Raw genomic sequence first — 5396 nt, 5'->3', positions numbered from 1 at the left:
ATTCTTCGTATTCAGAATGCAATTCGATATGTCTGATGTGCTCTCATTTGCATGTCCCACAAAACATACTGTCGAAACGCTCAAAACGTTCATTCCAGATCCCTTAACCACATAATCATACTAACTGTTCACCTGATCATTAGGAGTTTATATAGGCCTATGTATAGAAATGATATACAAAAAAAATATACACACATGTTTCGATGTCAAATGTTTTAGCTATTGGAAGATTTTATTTTTAATGGATTTAACTATAGAACATGTTTAAATTCTAAACATTCGGTTTGCATTACAAAACGTTTAAATATACCGTGTGTCTAAAGTCCGTTCCGCCTATATTCTGACTTCCCCTGGAGCATATAGCATCAATTTGGAAGTACCCCCTATGTTTATTTGCCTTTGGGCTACTAGCTGCAATGAACCGCAAGGCTCATTGCAGCGAAAAAAAATTGTCGGCCGTTGTTCTAGAATTTTAGAGCTAATTTTGTATGTTTGACATATTTAAAGGTCTGCAAACCTTGATTTTCAATGGAAAAACCGAGGTTTGCAGACTTTCGGAAGTTATCGACCATAAAAAGACAACAAATTGCTAAGTGACATTTATATTAATGCAAAACAATAACCAGTAACAAATTAATATCAAATTAATTGTGTGAGTTTAATTTAAAGCATGTTAAAATGGTTTTCTTATGGGGGAGGAACAGACTTCTGACACACGGTATATAATTACATGTATGATTTACAGCGTACGTGTTTTTCTTAAAATCATGAAGTCCGTTAGCAATAGTACAGTTCACCATATATGACAAGAAAAAAAGCTGATTTCCAAGTTTTCAAAGTTCTCAAATATTAAGTTAAAAGGGCATTTCGTGATCCACAGCATCATCCCCCACTTTTCAAAAAAAAAAAAAGTTGAGATTTTTATATCACTGGAAACCTCTGACTACATAATGTTTATGTACAAACAATTTATTGCAGATTAATTCGTTTTGCAAAGATATCGTGAAATTTGAATTTCGTTCTGGTATACCAGAACGAAATTACAACACATTGTCTATGGAGCAGTATGATACACATAATCATATATGCATAACTCGCATACGAAAACTCAGAATCAACTGAAATTTTGGGAATAAGCTTTTTTTGTGGATATCTACTGAGAAATGTCATAAAAAGAGCATCATGCTAGGATCACAAAATACTCCTTTAAGAATACCGTATTAGTCTTTAGCTACCAATTTTCAGATTATATAAATACCGTAAAACCTCGTCTACAAGCATATAGAGTGTTTTGTTTTTGATGAAAGCAAAATTAATACGACACAGCCGAAAATATGCCAATACAATAGATTGGTCTTACAATAATAATTATGTCGATGGATGGCGCCTGGATTAATTTAGCTTTCACAAAAAAACACTATTATGCTTGTAGACGAGGTTGTACGGTATACCGAGAATCAAAAATAAGATATTAATGTCCGCGATGACAACCTTGATTATACACACCCTATAGCATGAAACCCGAAAATGTGGAATAACCATTTCCGTTCAAACCACAATCATCCTCGGTTTCACCATTGGTATCAAGAAACACCCAAACCTGGTCTCCTCTCTCCAAATACAAGATCACCGTGTGGCTAATGTTCTGTCCGTTTCCAGCAGAATCACTATACAAGCTGGCGACGTCCTTGTTATTATGCCTCAATCTAACAAACATCTTGTTGCCCTTCAGGTACTTTAGCGCACTGACGTTGAACACGTAGGTCCCTTGTTCGGGTGCAGCAAACACACCTGTACCTGTGTTGTAACTGTGGCCGGGAATATCGACGTGGACTGTGTCAAATCTGGCCACCTGACCGCCATAATTTGGTAGCTGGTGGTAGGCGAGGGATACGGAAAAGGCAGGTTTTTCCGATCCTGTAATAATAATAAAAAATTCAAGCAAAGAATAGTTGGAATGGAAGGTATTTACCTGATGACTGCTTGTCATTCTATCGTTTTCTCCATTCCCGATATGGACATGACGTTGATGTGAACATAACTTGCGTAGCATAACGTAACGGTACGTTAACGTAATATACTCTTATTCAAATCTATCTATCTAGGCCTATCTATCTTAAGATTGCAACAAAAAATGCACATAAGAAAAATAAAGAAACACGTAAAAAATTGTCGCAGTATAGAACTGTAAGTCATCCAAAAGACTTTCAGTGAGACGTTGAAACCATTTATAATAGGCTATTGTCAGGTTTTGATCACACCATCTTTCAATTCCGACTTCATATTTTTACAAAATTAACTCGCAAATGTACCCATGGAAGGATGATTTTGCAAGCCACATTAGGAAATGAATTTGGAGAAAACCTTCTGTTAATAAAATACTATGCTGAGCCACCAGCCTGGGTGGCTCACGCTCCAGTAATTTCAGATGATTGAGCTCAGTAATACATCAAAGAATGTCTTACAATTCATGAAAACAAATAGATAATCAGCTTATCGGATTAAAAGCTTAGAGGGAAGGTCTTGCTGCTCAGCGAGTGTTTGTAATTATCAGAAGGTTTTCTCCAAATTCATTCTCTAATGAGATATCGATTATTTCTGCTGGTTATATTAGAAATGGAGTACTGAGTTGGACATTTTTGGCAGTCGCAAGTGAAAAGAAAAGGTGAAATCAAAACGGATATTCTGACAAAAATTTATTTTATTATAGAGGTGGGAAAAATTAGTCTTTCTTTAGCGAACTATATTATTTTGAAACGCTAAAAAGTTAATTTAAAAAAAAGCTCACGGGTGAAGTTGAGGCCTATAAAAATAAAACACCTTGCACTAAAAGACACAATTTCATGTCTAATTTTAACACCAGGGTTTTTTTTTAAAGGGTATATCTAAGTGCCATGTTTTTATTTTATTTTTTAATTATTGTTTTTTATTTGACTGAGAAAATTGATTTCAAAGCAAAAAGGTGTATTTTGAATTAAATGCTGATTTCAACATGCAACATGTATCAATCGAACGATAAAGTGGTCACTGGCGTACTGAGTGCGTTGTAATGTGCGTTTACCGTCCTCTGGATTCACATGTATAATCATCGGGCATTGGGGTATGTGGAGTCGCTATTGACTATAAACTCTATAATGCGTGTTATGCGTTGAATTGGTATGTGAGTGTGTGGGAGAAAGAAGGAAGAAAGAAAGAAAGAAAGAAAGAAAGAAAGAAAGAAAGAAAAGAAAGAAAGAAAGAAAGAAAGAAAGAAAAAGAAAGAAAGAAAGAAAGAAAGAAAGAAAGAAAGAAAGAAAGAAAGAAAGAAAGAAAGAAAGAAAGAAAGAAAAGAAAGAAAGAAAGAAAGAAAGAAAGAAAGAAAGAAAGAAAGAAAGAAAGAAAGAAAGAAAGAAAGAAAGAAAGAAAGAAAGAAAGAAAGAAAGAAAGAAAGAAAGAAAGAAAGAAAGAAAGAAAGAAAGAAAGAAAGAAAGAAAGAAAGAAAGAAAAAAATAAAGAAAAAAAATAAAAAGAAGTGGACTTTAAACACTTTTCTAAATATAAAATTTGCACCATCACGTTTCTAAACATGTTTAATTGCTATCTAAACATGTTTTGAAATTTGATGGCTTACGTTAAAAATTAAACACTCTTGGAATTTGGAATTCGAATTGGGCATTCAAATTCTTGGAATTTGACATTAGTTTTTAGGAGTTAAACATGTTTAGAAACGTGGTGAAATTTAGTGTTTAGAAGAGTATTTAACAGTTTTTTACCGTGTACTACCTACCTGGCTGTGAGACTGACAGATGTACAGCCGCCAGTAAAATAATGCAAGGCACTGATACATTCATTCTGTAACAAGAATACCCAAAAAAATAGATAAATAAAATGTGACATTATTGTCCAGTGATATTAATGAGGTACGATAGTTGATGGAAGAAACCGATAGTATATCGTTTGACTAGTTTCTTTATGTTTGTTTGCTGTTTATTTATTTGTTTCTTTTGTTTTGTTCTTTATTTTTAGTTTATTCACGATTGAGATTTATTGTCTCTTACTTTGCTATATTGAGACAAATAAAGCTGACAGTGACACACAAGAGGAATGTTATGGGCTCTATATGGAGATGATCCCAAGGCTTCATATGGGTGTCACTTCCGCCCCATAGCCTTTATAATTCCGATAAGATCGTTGTATTAAAATTACGAAGTACATTGCATGTAGGCCTATCCAGTTAAATGGCTCCAAACACCGCCAAATTTGACTGGAACTTGGCTCATACGATCCCACTTCACTGCAAAAACAAGTGTTTATATTTAAACACCATATTGTGTTTATTAGAGCAACACTTAATAAACACATAATTCATGTTAATGGTCTAACACTAATGTTAATGGTTCTAACACTAATGTTCATAAATTAACACTTGGTGTTATATTACAAACATTAATGTTTGTAATATAACACCAAGTGTTAATTTATGAACATAGAACATTAACATGAATTATGTGTTTATTAAGTGTTGCTCTAATAAACACAATATGGTGTTTAAATATAAACACTTGTTTTTGCAGTGTTGTTGTTTCAACCCTCTTTACATCATAACTCAAGAACCACAGGACCTACAAAAATATATCTGTGATATTTGAATTCTTCTACACACTCGCTATAACTCGCTATGAAATAATCAATGCAATTTTTACCAAAGTTCACTACCATTCGCAAGATGCTGTGAACTACCAAATCGCAACACCTTTAATGTTGCTAGTTACCTTAAGCGTTGTAATACAGCATAGCATAAGCCCATGCGGGCCATGCCAATTCAATTACACAATCATACGATATTGGAAAAGCAACATACAGAAATGACATTGTATGTAGAACAGAGGAAGTTAATTCTGTTTGCGTCCATGACTACGACTTAACTTCATACAATGAAACCTAACAAAGTAACAAACAAAGTGTAATTATAATAATTGCATGAGTTTCTTTAAAAACTACTAACAATGTCCCATGTTCATTACCATTTGGCGTCAAATTGATTTAATTAAACTTCACACGTGTATTAATTGAAATTGTTGTAAACATGTGGGTTTAAAGCAATTTAGTAAAAGAACAAGAACAATACAAACAAACGAAGAGTGTTGATGCACTGCGTGCTATTTAGCCATGATAGCCATGCGCTTCAGCGGAAAAAGTTAGTTTTAAAATATTTTCTCAAAATATCAAGAGCTATATCTTAAGAACTACTGAACCAATACCAGGCTTTTTGTACTCATTTTAATGCATTTTTCATGTTGATTCCAAATATAGTCATGAAAATTTACATTGCTGAAATTTTTGGATTTTTAAAAAAAATTTGGAACATGTCGATTGCAGTCGACACCCGCGTGAAGAGAGTTAACTCACCTGACAAT

The 5396-nt window shown here is 33.6% G+C and overlaps 1 long non-coding RNA gene across 1 annotated transcript; it reads right to left on the bottom strand.

Annotated features, from left to right (window-relative positions):
• Window positions 1–206: 206 nt before the first annotated feature.
• Window positions 207–3834, bottom strand: LOC140144309 (uncharacterized). Its single transcript, XR_011857864.1, has 2 exons — window positions 3767–3834; window positions 207–1917 (listed from the first exon to the last, which is right to left on the bottom strand). It is a non-coding gene; the product is annotated as an uncharacterized lncRNA (long non-coding RNA).
• Between the last annotated feature and the right edge of the window lie 1562 nt (window positions 3835–5396).

This window comes from Amphiura filiformis, unplaced genomic scaffold (genome assembly GCF_039555335.1).
Source record: "Amphiura filiformis unplaced genomic scaffold, Afil_fr2py scaffold_49, whole genome shotgun sequence".
NCBI lineage: Eukaryota > Metazoa > Echinodermata > Ophiuroidea > Amphilepidida > Amphiuridae > Amphiura > Amphiura filiformis.
This window is presented reverse-complemented; position numbering and strand designations above follow the sequence as displayed.